Here is a 16582-nt window from a genome sequence, read left to right on the forward strand (position 1 = left end):
AACAAGTTCTCTCTAAGGTCAAATGGGCTCCTGATAATTGCTTGGGGACAAACTCGATGAGGAAAGAAAGTATTCATTGGAGTGCCATCTTTGACACTCCACTTGCTTTACAGGAACCTGTTCGGGCATACAATCTTATGAAATTGGGAATTAGGTACATACATGATGTGGTAGACGATCGGGGATATGTCTTATCCTTTCCCCGGGCCACTGCTTCCTATGCATTGGGAATGCATCATAGGTCGATATGGAAGAAAATTGCTGATTTATTGCATCCCTTTTTCCCTATTCCACCTGTGGGCTGACACAGACAGGCTTATGGATTGGCAATTGCAGCCATCTACTACATGCATTCATCCTATTCCCCTTCCTACCTTAACCTCCATAAAAGCCTACAGGCTTCTTCAGCCTCCCCCATGGATTCACCAACATGCTAATTCTCTGTGGCATATAAGGAAGCCCCTCTCATGGTGGCGGAAGAATCTCCGGATGTTGTGGAAGTGTAAAATGCCATTGAAACAAAGACTTTTTCTTTGGAGATGTTTGACAGGCACATTGTCAGTGGGGGTCACACTTGCTAAACGTCACATTGCACCTTCCACATGTCTAAGATGTCAGGCTCCCTCAGAAACTGTTCTTCATCTACTTTGGCACTGCCCTTGTTCCAAGATCCTCCTCAGAAGAATTTCAGATTTTCTTCGGCTTCGTTTCCCGAGTCACAGATTTGGGAAACATTTCTGGCTTTTTGGCAGATTTATGCGCTCCTTGTCCCAATACTCACTATTTCTCTCTTGGGTGAGATATTGGGCTCTTTGGACAATTTGAACTGAGCATAATTTGGCATACTTGGGTCAGCAGAATCATCAATCATATGAATCCTTCCGAGCCTCATTGCGACAATCCTTATATGATGCCTGCCATGAGGGTGATATGGATGCTTCTTGCTTAGAGCTTTTCTCTTTATGTTTCTGACATTTGGGATACTCTCCATTTCGGAGACTTCCCATCTTGTAAATTTATGAGCATATAAATATACTGCACTGGATATTACCAAAAAAAAAGTGTGTGTTTCCAATGAATCTTTCCGAGCCTCATTGCGGCAATCCTTATATGATGCCTGCCATGAGGGTGATATGGATGCTCCTTGCATAGAGCTTTTCTTTTTATGTTTCTGATCTTTGGGATACTCTCCATTTCGGAGACCTCCCATCATGTAAACTTATGAGCATATAAATATACTGCACTGGATATTACCAAAAAAAAAGTGTGTGTGTGTGTGTGTGTGTGTGTGTGTGTGTGTGTGGGTGAGAGAGAGAGAGAAATGAAATGAAATGAAATGTTATATTAACGTCTTCAAAAGGCCAAAGTGACCTATGAGACCAAAGTTACAACCATGTGACATCTGATACACTATCTGGAAAAGAAAAGAAAGAACTAAGTATCTAGCCCCACAATACATCAGTAGGGGGGGCATTCGGAAGAAGCAACTAGGGAGAGTGGAAAGCTAATGCTACTAGTCAAAATGGGGTACATGAGTACATGGATACATGAATACATGAATATGGGGGAGTACAAAAGTGACAGTGAGTACAACAGTATATGGCTGGAGTCGTAATCATCCTAGAAGCTCTAGCATGGGTCTATGTCGGATGGCCTGGATATCTGCCATAGTGAGATGCCTGGTCGGGCGAGCCCGATGCCTCGCAATGATGCTCTGAATCCTCCGGTGTAGGCACCGTCTCCGATGTGAGGATCCGCGAACCCTCGGGCATTTAGATCTGCCCAACTGGATAGCTCTCTCAACTAGAGTCCCACGGGGTGCTCGCTGCTGGGCTATCGGCTGTGTGTCCTCCCGGGTAGTCGCTCTAAAGAAGTCAGTAATCTGTCTCTGTGTGGACTCCCTACCAGTCGGGCGTCTGCTCTTGATGATGGACTCTCTGAGTCTGCGGATCTCCAGGAGATAAAAACCCAAGCATCGCTGATCACAATAGTCCATGACTCTAGCTAGTGGTCCAAATCCCTCTTTAAAAAGGCAATGGTAGCGCCCTCGAATCTCATAATATGCTGTGCAGCGACAGATGTAGTGCTCCTACGTCTCTGGCTCTATCCAACAAATCTGACAAATCCTGTCCCCTGGAGGTATGCCTCTAAATCTGCCTGTCTCTATCTCTAACTTGTGAGGAGGTGCGGATCTGCCCAATGGCGCACCTCAATCCATGAGACAGATGGGTATCCATGTAGCTCGGTCTAAGTATAAAGCCATCCTCAATGGTGCGGAGAAGATGGTCTCTATAGAAAGCCATCTTCGTCCCCAACTCCTGTGAGGGCTCTAGCCATGTCCTCCTAGTGTCCAACTAAATGAGGTCCTGTCTGATGACTACTAATCTCAGAATGTGTCAAGGTGAGAGAGGGTGCCTCCAGAGAGTACTGGAAGGGTGGAAGTCTGTCTAAGCTGAACCCGTGGAGCTCAAACCAGGATGCTATCTGCGCATACCAACATGAAGTGTCTCCGTCCATGGCTAGCTGATGAGAGGACTCTAAAGCAAGTCGTGCATACCAGTGCCGGGGAAGCTCCCAGGTGCTATGAATGGACACTGATCTGGCAAGAGCCTCTACTACGATCGGTGGTGCTCCCATCTCGGCTCGGATAATCTCATGGGGTACTCACGCCTTAGCCCGAATCATCCTGAGATCATGGACACAAGTGGTCTCTCCATCGATCTCCATCCATCGTATGTGCGTCCTGATCGACTGTGACGATCTAGGCTAGGCCCCCAGATCTGTACTCCATATAGCATAGCCAATGTGACCAACGTGTCAAAAAGCCACAGCTTAGTGCGTGGCTCCTGAAACTATACCTATGAGCACATCCTCTCTAGACCTCCTAGTGCTGCATATCCTCTAGTCAATCTGGCCTCTGCTGCCCCCCTCATGGAAAATGTGGGCCCAGTGAACACCACTCCAAGATATGTGTATGAGTCAACATACTCCACTGTCTCCTGCCCATATGTGAAAATAGGCGCTGATCTCCAGACCCACTGAGCTGTAGTGTTAAACACCATAACCTTGGTCTTACCAAGGTTAACTGAGAGCCCATTGTCCTGTGCATAAGCATGTAAAGTATCCAAGTGCCTCTGCATACCCTCTGGTGAGTCTGCTATAAGCACAATATCATCAGCATATAAGAGCAGAGGTATCCAAGTGCCAGCCAACTCGGCTCCTCTGTCCCCTCATGTCCCAATATAATGAGAGACAGAGAGAGAGAGAAGAAGAAGAAGAAGATATATTAACGTCTTGCAAAAGATCCAACGGGTCTATGTGACAAAAGGTGTACAATGTGCCCATGGAATCTCATGATGGAAAAAAAAGACATCATCACAAAAAAGAACCAACATTAATCCCTAGGTAAATGTAGCTATGTATGGATCGTCATCGTCATCCTCATCATGGAGGATTGCCATCATCATCGTGGATATACAAAGTGGGTGTAGAGGATGCGGAGGTGAGAGTGTGGAGAGGGAGCTATCCATCGACGTGTGGTAGGGGTCCACAAAGGATGTCCAGCATTGGCAAGGGGGTGACGAGGGCCCTTAGATCTACATGGCCAAGGAGAAGCTGGGACGAGGTAGCATGGTATCACACAAAACTAGAACATGGGAAAAGTGCAAGAGGGATGAAGCAAACTGAGATTATTCCATTGATGTGACCCCTTGAATATATAGGGGAAAGTACAAGAGCTGAGCATGAGTGCATATGGGATAAATCCCTGAGTGCCACGTGGCATACACTGAGATGACCAAGACTAAAAGTACTCCTAGTGAGCACTTATTTCCAACACCCTCCTTAAGTGGACACTAGGAGGAAGACAAAAGACAAGATTATAACATGACAAAAGATAAGACCAAGACAGAGAGACTAGACAAGGATTGAGAGACAAGCTAGAAGACAAGATGGACAAGACTAGAAGACAGACATAGAGACTGATAGACTGAGAGACAAGACATAAGAGACAAAAGATCCTGAGACACCCCTCCTCAAGTGATATCCTCATATGGGTCCACAAGGGTAGGGACAAGAGTGGATCATAGACAGACAGAGAGAGAGACAATCAGCCAGTAGAGTGGTCACACAGAGAGAGAGACTTTTAGATAGATATGAGAGAGACTGACAAATAGAAGATAAATGGGGACATAGACAAAATGCCAAAGACATGTGGGTAACTAATCCACAAAAGATAGGCATATAGACTGATAGACAGAGTGTCAGAGATATATGACTGTAAGATCACACAAGATAGACACATAGACAGAGAGACTGACTGACTGTAGATAGACAGAGAGATGGACCTTGATAGATAATCCCTCCTCAAGGTCAATCCTCCTGCTAGAGTGAGTAATGCAGGGGTGCCTCTTGGATAGGGACAAAGATAAGTCCATGTAGACATGACATTACCCCATGATCTACATCATTGGTGATCAATGGTGGTATATAGACAAATATGAGAGAGATGGGAAGGTAAGTCCAGAACAGGGTCCTCTTTGGCCTACATCATGTGGTGACCAAAGTAGGAGAGAGAGAAAAAAATCTTTTTATGCAGAGAGCAAGGGCAGAGTACCCAAGAAGAGATGCCAAAGATAAATAAATGAGAGACAGCATCAGAAATGAGAAGGTCTTACCCCTATTTTGATGGGCAGTGTCTGTTCTCTTACAAGATAAAATTCAGTTCTGAAAATTAATTTTTAAGAGTAAAATAGAACTGAGAATATTGCAGCATACAAAGGATAATCCATTTTAGTTTTTACCTCAGGTCTTCCACCCTTTCAAGCCCATGTGACAGACATGCTATCCAGGGGGTAACCCGAGAGAAAGGCAGCTGCAAACAGAGATTTCTTAGAGGAAATGTTGCTGCAGAGAGAGAGGCATACGGGCCTGTCAGAAGCAAAGGAGCACCAACTCATACCTTGTTTTGATATAGGAGTGGAGCAGCCAGTAGAGAATATGTCTTGAACAGAGAATGGGGGCTGCCCATATTGAAAACGAGTTGTTGTTGCAGCACCAGCAGCAAGAAAGGTGTCGACAGAAGCGGCCTGCTGCTGTAGCATAATGGAGAAAATGGAGATGACCCCAGGGAAAGAGAGCAGGTCGGCCTGCTTGCTGAACAGAAGCGGTGGCACTCGGCACAGAAGAGAGACGAAGAGGAGAGCCCTCTGATTGAGCTTGGCGAAGTCGACGCGGCCTGTTTCAGCAGTATAGAGAAAGGCGACACTATAGCGGGCTGCGCTGCCTCCGCTATCTCCGGCACCACCATCGCCGCTGCAACCGCCAACGCTAATGCCGTCGCACCGGCAGCCCTTTTCTCCACATTGAAGACCTTCGCCTCCCCATCACCGGCGCTCATGGTGAAGCGACAGCATCGAGGATGATGAGCCGGAAGGAGAGGTTTACTAGACGGCGAAGAGAGTGAGCTATTCAGAAGGGAAGACTTGGCATGGGCGCATGGAGAGACAACGGTAGAGAAACTGAGAGAGGCAGCTTGTGGCAGATCAGCAACACCTCAAAGAATAGGAGCGGAGAGTAGCTAGAGCTGGATCTAAGACCCCCGATGGGGCAAAGCTAAAAAGGAAGCTAGACCTAGAGAAAATCTATGGCTAGATCTAGACTAAAGGGCTGAGGAGAAGAGGAATCTACATGGCTCTGATACCATGTTAGAAATCTAGCATGGTATCACACAAAACTAGAACATGGGAAAAGTGCAAGAGGGATGAAGCAAACTGAGATTATTCCATTGATGTGACCCCTTGAATATATAGGGGAAAGTACAAGAGCTGAGCATGAGTGCATATGGGATAAATCCCTGAGTGCCACGTGGCATACACTGAGATGACCAAGACTAAAAGTACTCCTAGTGAGCACTTATTTCCAACAGTAGCAGCTACAGATGCTCGGTGGCGGGTGAGGATCTTATCAATTTGGGGCTAGTGAGCCTGGTGTGCTCAAGGTCCAGGAGGGTGAGACCATCTGGCTTTCCGAAGTGCGGTGACACGAGGCAAGGTAACTCCAATTGACAGGCAAGATGGTGGGCCCTTTGTTGGTACTATGGTGGCCTTGTCCGTCTAAGTGTCCTCTTGTGGGTGGAAAAAATTGGTGATGGTAGACTGAGATGCGTGCCAGGGTCGAGGATCTCTGAATATTAACTCTCTGTGTCATCAAATCTCCAACAAGAAGAGTCCGAGACAACACTGATCTGGATACTCCATAACCCAAGATAAAGGCCCAAACCCCTCTCATGTGAATGAGCTTTTTTAGGCCGCTTTAAAGTTTGTACCAAACAAGTGGTAGAGAGCATGGAGAAAGACCACCATGCAGATTGCTAGACACAAGCTACATGGAAATATCCAATTTTGGACAGTCATAGTCGACTTCGTCATTCACCACAACGGATCAAATCCATCGCCTATCAATGGATACCAAAGGCAGTGGAGCAGTTGTCTATAATACATTCTAAAGAAGATCAGCTTCTGCTCCCAGTGTAGCTGTAGCACGCGGAAGCTCTGGGGGTCTTCTTTCAGCCCTAAACACTACTGGAAACCTGCTGATGCAAAACGCAGACATGAAGAGATAGTAGAGAGAGAGAGAGAGATATGCTGGAAATTCAGTATATTAATATGGTACAAAAAGGTACTCCTAATCTACAGCCCTTGGCTGCCCTCTTGGAAAAGGTGAACATCACCAAAATCTGTCCCTAACTGGGACCCCTAAGGATCCACTCCATAAAGGGGTGAATGAATCTACACAATGAGCTCCTTGGCCTTTTATACCCTCTTGGATTTCTTGGAGTGCTGGCCGACCAGCAGTCGGCCAGCCTACTGGACAAAAATAATCATAAAATCTATAAACATAGATATGCCTGCAGCTGCCTCAGCCGACAGCTCCTAGAGTCTTATCTGGTTCAGCCGACAGCTCTGCCATGTAGCTGACAGTGCATCCTTGTCCTTCTCCAGTCCAAATACTGCACCTTGTGCTCCAAGTCCTAGCTCTATCTGGTTCATACTCTTTATCTGGCTGCCTCTTCTGGACCAGCACCTGAGAATGTCCATGGCATCTTTCATGCAGATGACAGTAGCAGATCCTCCAAGACAGGAGGAGCAATTTTACCACATTGATCTAACATTGTTGATTGTTTTCTCGGAAGCCGTGAATCCCATTAATAGACCTGCTGCACTAGGATGTCACGTGGCCATGTTGCTGAAGAGCACAAGGTTAGATACCTTTTGGATGAGCAATGGGCATATTGTGAGCCCTGGTCCAGGGACAAGACTCCATTTACCATCGAGATTGGACAATCAGTGTGTTGCCCCCCACAATTGATGCCTTGTCCCACACACTTTTTTGTAAAGCTTAATGTCATTAATTACAGGTGGGAAACCTCAAAACGAGGAAAACCCACCAAAAAGATCACACTTTTTATTTACAAGTGGGAAACCTGTAAGCGAGGAAAACCCAGAAAAAGAAGAGTAACTATAGGCTCCACCACCTAGAAGCAATCAAAGTAAATCCTATAAGCATCAAGAGTGATGTCCCCAGCATCATAAGCAAAATGAAGCGCGTGACCAAGCGAGAACTTGAAGTAATGGAAGGGAACAATGTCATTGGCTTGGAACATGAGGTTGTTCCGAACATGCCATATGGTCCAAAAGACCCAGAATCGGACCCAGCTGAAAAATACTGCAAACTGAGACTGTGATGCTTGTAACACCCCAAAAAGCCAAAAGCATCTGTGAAAAATGCCCGAAGGGAAACGAAGGCGAAGAGCAGTCGAGACCTGGCGAATGAACGATCTGGAGCATACGCAACCCCATAGTAAATGTGGGACAGTCTCCTCAGTAGCTTTACATCGGACACAACGTGAAGGCGCAATATGACGTGCATGTAACAAGCTACCAACAGGAAGAGCACCAACCAAACAGCGCCACAAGAACAGGCGTTCTTTAAGAGGCAGATGACTTTTCCAAATGCGAAACAATGTACGTTTCCACCACATTGAAGATTTGGAGAGAGACCATAGCTGATTACCACGTCTGACTATCCATGCATCCGATTGCAAGAGGGCATAAACTGTCCCAGCTGAAATACATTCCATAGCAGTGGTTCCAAGATTCCAATCAGATAGACGGGAATCCACATTCAAGCGAGGTAAAGGAGAAATATCAGCAATCATCCGCTGAATTTCTGTCCAAAGATGAGAATAATGGGATCCCAATTGAAAACGATCCGCCGCCAACAGAGAAGGAAAGAACCTGACCAGTGTCATCCACCACCTGATGTATCTGACAAATTCCTTTTTGAGATAGAAAATATGCCTGACGAGGTGAACGGTCAACCAAAGTGGAAGAACGACTCCAATGCAAACTCTCTAGCCGCAGGGAATTGCCCATCAAAGATCGGGAACCATGCCATGTCATATGTGAAGTAACTTCCTTCCAATCAATAATGAGAGAAGAAGTGAAAGGACATCCCGGAATGTGTCCTTCAAGTTTTCCACATATAAGATCCCAGTATGTGGGTTGCCAATGACCATAGAATGGCGTGACAATATGCCGACACAAATGGGACACCATGAGAGTCCAGGGTTGCTGCTGATCCAACAAAACCGGCAAAAGCATAGCTTTCCTAGCCAAAACATGACGTCTCAAATCCAAAATATTCAGGCCTCCAAGGCGCTTAGGAGAGCATAACTTGTCCATGGATAACAATCTGAGGCCTTTTCCACGAGATGAAGTGCGCCAGAAATGCGCCAATATACTTGACATAAGGGACTTCAAGCGGGATTGAGACCAATATAGCAAAGGTAGATAAAACTGCACATAAGCTACAAGAATGCATTGCACAATTCTAAGACGCACATGAAGCGGCCAAGTGGACAACTTCCAATAATGTAACTTGGAGTGCAAGCGCTCGGCTACCCAATCCAATTTCCGTGTAGCCGATACAGTCCAACCCAGCAGATAACCCAAATGACGAACTATAATGTTCGGAGGAACAAGTTCGCCTGGCCAAAGCAGCTTATGCCAATCATACTCAGTCAGAGCCAATAGTTTGGATTTACGAAAATTCACTTTGAGGCCTGCTGCCAATCCAAACAAATGAAGAGTGTGCATAATTTGTTCCACATCATCTTGGTGATTGCGAGGCATAAAGAGAGAATCATCTGCATAAGCTTGCGCAATAAAATGTTTCCCAGAGGGTAATTTCAAGCCCTGCAATCTTCCAGACGAAGTCAAAGATTCCAAATACATAAGCAGGGGATGAGTAGCAATCGCATAAAGCAAAGCACTGAGAGGACAACCTTGCCTTACTGAACGTCCCAAATGCCAAGGATCTGTGAGAAAACCATCCAACAAACCGGCAGAGGTACTGTCAGCATACAAGAAATAAACCACAGAGGATAGCTTAGGCCCAAATCCCAGCCGAAGCATGGTATCTGCAATGTAATCCCAAAGAACAGTGTCAAATGCCTTTTCAATGTCAACCTGCATGACCAATACATCTTGTCGAGTGTATTTCGCATACTCCATGCCAATGATGACATTTGCTAGATTATCAGTAATTTGCCTTCGTGGAATGAAGCCATACTGAGATGGATGCAAACCATCATGCAAAAACCCTTTAAGTCTATTGACAAGCATTTTAGCCAGCAATTTATAAACCACAGGCATGAGCGTAATCGGCCTCCATTGCGAGAACTCTTCACAAAGTGCTTGCTTTGGAATCAACTTGAGCAAGCCTTCTTTCCAAGATGAAGGCAAAACCTGTTGCTCCCATGCCCTGTTTATCATTAACAATAGTGGCTGATCCAGGTAGTGCCAGAACGACAAGAAAAATTCTACAGTAAGCCCATCCCAACCGGGAGATTTCCAACGGCCCAAATCACACAAACTGGCATACAATTCTGTCTCCGTGAAGGCGGCTTCCAAAAGTTGAGCCTGGTGCGCCGATAAAATCGGTGCAACTTGAGATAAAAACAAGCGACGAGCCTCTCGACCTTCCTGCGTGAGAGAAGAGGCCTCAAAAATCTTGCCATAATGAGATTCCATGGCCCGTGCAAGCCCCACACGAGAGGTAGTCCAATCACCAGTCGGGAGTTTAATCCTCTTAATAGTTTGAGACTGCCTAGAAAGATGTAAATGACGAAAGAATTGTTTAGAAGTGCATCCTTTATCCGCTATAGCTTTTTGGCGAGCTCTAGTCTGCCACTTTGCCAATTTTCTCTCATCATTACGATGCAACAAAGCACGAGCAGAAAGCAACTCTGTCATCTGGATTTCAGTAAGAGATGAAGTGTTAGCCAGATGCATCAAACTTTGACAAGTGCCTTTGGCCTGTTGAACTTGCTCTCTGAAATGCGATAAATAGTGTCTGCCATAATCCTGGATCACACATTGAACCCGCATAACAAAACGAAACCATGCTGTGTCCATATCAACATGCATTTGAGAGATCAATGGCGAAATAATATCCACAATCAGATTGCGAAAAACCTCATGCTTAAGATAAGCATTATTGACATGCAGAAGTCTCTTTCTAGTTAATGAATCATTGGCAGAACATGAACCGAATTGTATTTTCAAGCATATCGGAGCATGATCCGAGAGACACAAGGAGTAATCAATCCACATATCACATACAAAATCATCATACTGTTGCATCTGAAAGAGATACCATCGGTCCAGACGAGCACGATACATTGATCGAGCGTTATGCTGAAATGTGAATCCTGGATCATTGGCTTGCAACAGAGGCCACAGATCCAAGGCATTACATGTGTGCTGAAAGAGATCCCAAGCTTGTCGTTCCACATGAAGCATGTGAGAATGTCCAGTAGTATTATCCACATGATTTGGAGCATTATTAAAATCGCCACAAAGAAATGCATTAGAACGCCAACAATAAGAGGAGATGGCATGCCACAAACGAGCCCTGTCAGTAGAGGCTGTGTATGCATACACACCACCAAACTCAAAAACTTCCCCATTGATAATACATTGAACGATCATCCATCTGCCAGCTGGATCATTGAATACCAACATGGGAAATAATTCATGGCGAACAAGCATCAGCACTCCAGAGTATCCAGCGGATCCTGCATAAGCTATCCAATATCCCGCAAAATAGGAAGTTTGCCCGGCAAAATTATGCTGATTATGCTCTTGAAGAACAACAATATCTGCTTTGCAAGTATGTACATAGTGCCAGATTAGCCTCCATTTATCCTGATTGCATAATCCGCGCACATTATATGAAATGCAATGTATAGAACTATGCATCTTAAATGGTATATACAGTGGGCGAGAAAACCAACAGAAAGCTTAAGAACTCGTGCCCATGGGCACATCCGCATCTGTCGCAGAAACATCAGCTGCCAAATCAAAACTCGAATGTGGAGGAAACAAGTGATGGCCTTCCGACGTTGAAGCGGTGCCCCCTGTAACTACTTCCTTATAGGATCGAACAACTTTATCCCAGGCCTGAGCCAAGGAAGAGTTATCATTACAAGGCAGTTTTTGCTGAGCAACATTCTTCAAGGGGGGCACATAATTGCGAGAAGATGGTAGAGTACGTGCTTTGACAGTTTTCTTGGGTACTATCCACGCCTGAATAGCAGGAAGCTTCTCTTTGCCCTTGTCTTTGATGTTCGGGGAAGCAGGAACACTTGGCATTTGAGACTGCTTCCCTTTACCTTTATTTAGTCCAGTTGTTGATGTGGATGCAGAAGCACCTTTAGATTGTGCGTCAGGGGAAGATTTCGCTGGAGGAGGAGTCTGAGGGGTAGGGACAGCCGAAGGAGGGGGTTGTAGATTTGGTTCAGAACATTCAGATTGCATATGACCAAATTTGCCACAGCGAAAACAGGAATTGGCAAATTTTCCCCATTTAAGCTTGAATGGTCGCTTTCCGACCACTGTGTCCCCAGAATCAACGGTAATGCCCATAGGAGCAGGAAGATCAGTGTCCCATAGAATACAAAAACGATTTGTATTGGCATCCAACTTGGGGGGGCAAATCACTTTGCCCAATTGAGCAGCCAACAAAGGAAGAAAATGACGCCAAGTACGAGGAAAATCCACCACTTCAACCCAAACCGGGCACTTATGTCGAACACAGACACAACCCACTCGGATTTATCCATCTAGATAGCTTATCATGCCAAAGAGCTGGGCATCCAACTAGACCAAACAGGGCATCAGAGTAGAATTATGCAAGCAAGAGTGTTTGAGCAAGACCAGCAAACAGCACAAACGCAGCAACAAGGATCGGCCCCAACTCACAAGAGTGAAGCACCCATCTTTTAAAGCTCCCCAAGAAGCTCGCCCTACACCTCCCATAAACACATCCAGTCAGGTAACCAAGTCTTGCCACCATCAACCCAGAAGCCAACTAACACTTAAGTTCCACACAAATCCGTTCACTCAATCTTACCCATCGTACTTCATATAAATCTTGTAATACAAGCAAATACACCTCGCGTCAGTGGAGGGCCTTAAGTGGGTAATTGGGACCCAATCAGGTGTACTCTATCCTCTCTCTATCTTTCTCACTCCAATTCATCATCATTTTTCAATGCACGCATTAATCATCATTGACGCTTCCGCCACACACTTCATGTATCAAGTTGGTTATCACGTGGGCCAATACTTGAGAGAAATACGAAGTCCTTTTTGCAAAGTTGCTTCTCCAGGACAACCTCTCGCCCCATCTACCACCCTAAATCATCATACTGATCTCCTACTCCGATTGGAGCCTCCAAGTAAGTTTCCTATCACGTCAACAAGTTTGTTGGATCGTCACTTTGAAGAGTTGCTAGAGATTCAGGGTTCATCTCACCAAGTCCATTCCTTTTCGACAAAAAGGATGGCTCATCTCACGACTTTGCATCAATTACCATGCTTAGAACAAGCTGACAATCAAAAATCGGTTTCCCATGCCCCAAATCGAATATATCTTAGAACGGTCGAACAATGCTAAGATCTTTTTTAAGCGTTGGTATCATTAGATTTGAATTTTTGAAGGAAACATCCCCAAGGCAACAAATGAGCCCACTATGAGATTGTGATGCCTTTTAGTACTGGGTATGTTCAAGAATGATTATGCACATTTTTAAACCGTTGATTGGCCAGTGTGTTTCAAATTGGTGTTCCAAGCTAGAAAGGAGCATGAGAAGGATGTTGAAAAGGTCTTACATCTCTTGAAAGAAAATGAGTTGTGCATTGGTGATAAGAAGTTCTTGAGGCTCATTACCTTGGGTATATCATCAGCACAAACTATTGGACCCTGGAAGATTTCTCTTGCATTCTTAGGAGGGTGGATGGTGGATGGAGTCAAATTCTCTCCAGCTCTCTACTTTCTCTGAGGCCACTCTAGCCTCCCGCAAATGTTATAATGAAGTTCTCTCTCTCTCTCTCTCTCTCTCTCTCTCTCTCTCTCTCTCTCTCTCTCTCCAAGGGCCGATCCACCCATCATACCCAGACCACAGACTAGTGTAGGAGCTCGGCCGAGAGGTGTGACACTCGACAGAGCCACTAAGTTATGCAGAGCTCGACGCCCCAGACCCCATGGCCCTCGCCCACGGCCACGCCACCACAGGAAGATCCGGGCCATCGTCTCCCATCATCGCAGGACCTTCTCGCGCCAGCTCAGTTTTACCACCTTGAGCACCATGTCACAGCGGCCCATGAGGGATGTATTAGGGTGATATGAGAGCTCTCTCCTCATGTACTTAGATCAGATTTTAAAGTTCTAGGTTTTTTGTTATCTTTCTTTATTACTATTTTGTACCCAAGATGATGTACCTCATGGGTATGATGTAACCTTTTGGTCTCATAGGTCATTTTGGCCTTTTGAAGACGTTAATACAACTTTCTTTCTTTCTTTCTCTCTCTCTCTCTCAGCAGACCCTAGATATTTTACAGAACCCCATCATGAGCTTCTTTCTCTTGACCCAGGATGGAGGCCCCTTACAGCGACCTCCAATTACAGATTGCATGGCACCTGTATGATGTGATATATTAGTGCATTTGTATGTGAAAGATCCTTGTGGATGTGAGAATTATATCCCACACCTTTTTGCTCTTACATGATGTACATATGTGACAACAAACTCTATCTTTTTGAATGCTATGATGACACTTTATCTATGGTGGTCCTTACGTCACATGATCAGATATCAAGAACTCCATCAATTGGTCTTAGGACACAAATCAAAGCAGATACACAGGTATGAAAACAGTCCAGCAATTTGCTCTAAGACAACACATTCAAGGAAAAGAAACTTATAGCTGCCCTTCGTGATCCAAGAGGGCTTGCCATCGCCACCTGCTGGTACAAACTCCGATGTTCTTGAGGTATGGTTGATTAGCATGAACATCGCATCTTCAGAACATGATGATGGAAGGCGGTGTAATCTCCTGAGTAGACTCTTGCTCTAACTACACAAGAGACAACAAATTCAAGGAAAAGAAGCTAATAGCTGACCTTCGTGATCCAAGAGGGCTTGCCACCGCCACCTGCCGGTACAAACTCCTTGCTGGCGATGTTCTTGAGGTATGGTTGATTAGCATGAACATCGCATCTTCAGAACATGATGATGGGAGGCGGTGTAATCTCCTGGGTTTTTTCTCACAAAGGAGGGAGAAAAGCGGAGGGATTAGCCTCGCTCGCGCAGGAGGGAGGGCCAAGGTGGAGGGAGTAATCTTGCTCGTGTGGCGCATGCATGAAGAGGTTGCTTTTCTCTGCTTTTCGCGCCCATCCCGTATTTCATTAGTCGGGGAGTGTGCGTTAGTCGGGAGTCGGGACTACTGAAGTATAACGTGAAGTGTTGAGTCGGTATAAGGTTAAGCGTTATATTTTCTAAGGTGTAAATTAGAAAGTCCTCCCAAATTTTAAATCGCATTAATTAATTAGCTGCGGCGAGAGGGACTTAGGGTTTCAAACCTTAGGCGGGTAATGTGTTAAGAGGGAGATTTTTTTTTTTAAGAATGTCTCAAAGCTTCTCAACTCGTTTGATAACCGCCTCACCTCTAAAAGCTACTCAGGCTCCTTTTTCGTCTGAGCGAAAGGCCTGAGAGAGAGAGAGAGAGAATAGGGGCATACAATGAGTAAAAAAACAAATCCGATTAAATAATGAGGGAATTAGATAACCTTTGTTATTAAGGTTTTTCAATTAATCTTGTGAAAAGCTAAGGTTTTCAGGCACTATTAATTTTAATGTGGTCGATTAAACATTGCAACTGTCCGCGCATCTCCTCCTCTTCTTCACACTATGAACGACTGCAGCCATCGTCCGTTTTGCGAACGCTGCATGTGTTGTAACTAACTTGCAATCACCGTCTCCTCTTCCGTCGTTGCGAACGTTGCACTACCGCAAGCAGTCCAAGAAGCGCTGGGGTCAAGAACTGTCTGTCGATTGTGCTGGTCGCGACGGTGAGCACCCAAGGAGCCACATTGGACACTGAGGAAGGGCTAGGCCCATCGTTCCCCGGCGGAGAAAACAACCACCATGCCTGCAACCACCACTGCATGGAAGCTACCCAAAGACACTACATCTTGGAAATAATCCACCAAAGGAGGGCTTCCGCCCATTGACAGAGAAAGTATATCCACCCCATCGTTGATGGCAGTGTTGAACCCGCAAGTATGTTAGCATCGTAGCACGAGTTCTCCCCTGGCCAGCACACCTTGTACATGGCCAGGCGTGCTTTGGGTGCTCCTCCTTTTGCAGTCCCGTTTGCGATGCCGAATATGTCAGCGACATTGGGTACAAAGTTGTCGCCTACGGTGGAGGAAGTGTGACTTCCATGGCCTTACCCATCTCTTGGAGACATGAAATCTCCCGTGGAAGTAGAATTGAGAGACCCTCTGGCAGTTTCATTACCTTTGATGAAATAGCATGCTCCAATCAATTTTCTACAAGAGCACCAATGCAAATACTGAAATCAAGGCCGAGTTGATCACGTCCAAGTAGATGCTAATCTACCCTAGATAACTTAAAGCACATTGCACACCTGTTGCAGTTCGCCAACGTGAAATTTGTGCCGCTAACACAGCGTCCCTTCCATCTTACGGTATCGGACCAAAGCCGTCGTCCACTGAAGCTCTCGGACTCGGGCCAAACGCCTACCCGATCGAGGAGACCATTACCGACTTTGCTTATGAGTGCATATCAAATCGAGGATACCATGAAAGGTATGTGTGTGTATATATATATATACTTGAAGTATCACATTGTTTATGATCACTGCATACATGTGTCCAGCACTCCGATGATCACATCTTCACCGTAGTTTGCTTGCTTCCAAAGGGAATTAGATGGAGTCATTCCGGATTGCTCGTTTAAACCCAAAAATTCCCACAATCAAGTGGTGTGCAAGCTGTGCCCTATGTGAATCCATATGAATTTTTGTCATGAAAAATAAAAAATATCTATGGTTTTATTTTGGTTGTCCTCCATTTAAAAGTAGAGTGAATAATTTTTCACAAATAGTAGAAGAGAGGGAGATATATTGCACCGTTTAAGGTATGAGATTGG

The 16582-nt window shown here is 45.4% G+C and overlaps 1 protein-coding gene across 1 annotated transcript in view; it reads right to left on the minus strand.

The window, feature by feature from the left end:
- The window catches only part of LOC147632690 (histone acetyltransferase HAC1-like), a 131967-nt gene extending 117122 nt beyond the window's left edge, over positions 1 to 14845 (minus strand). Inside the window, exon 1 of the mRNA XM_086807510.1 lies at positions 14530 to 14845. The gene's annotated coding sequence lies outside the window, so the exon portion shown is untranslated. The remainder of the gene's footprint in view (positions 1 to 14529) is intronic.
- Positions 14846 to 16582: the final 1737 nt, after the last annotated feature.

The sequence above is a fragment of the Cibotium barometz genome, chromosome 13 (genome assembly GCF_041138505.1).
Source record: "Cibotium barometz isolate CiBa-2024 chromosome 13, ASM4113850v1, whole genome shotgun sequence".
Taxonomy (NCBI): Eukaryota; Viridiplantae; Streptophyta; class Polypodiopsida; order Cyatheales; family Cibotiaceae; genus Cibotium; species Cibotium barometz.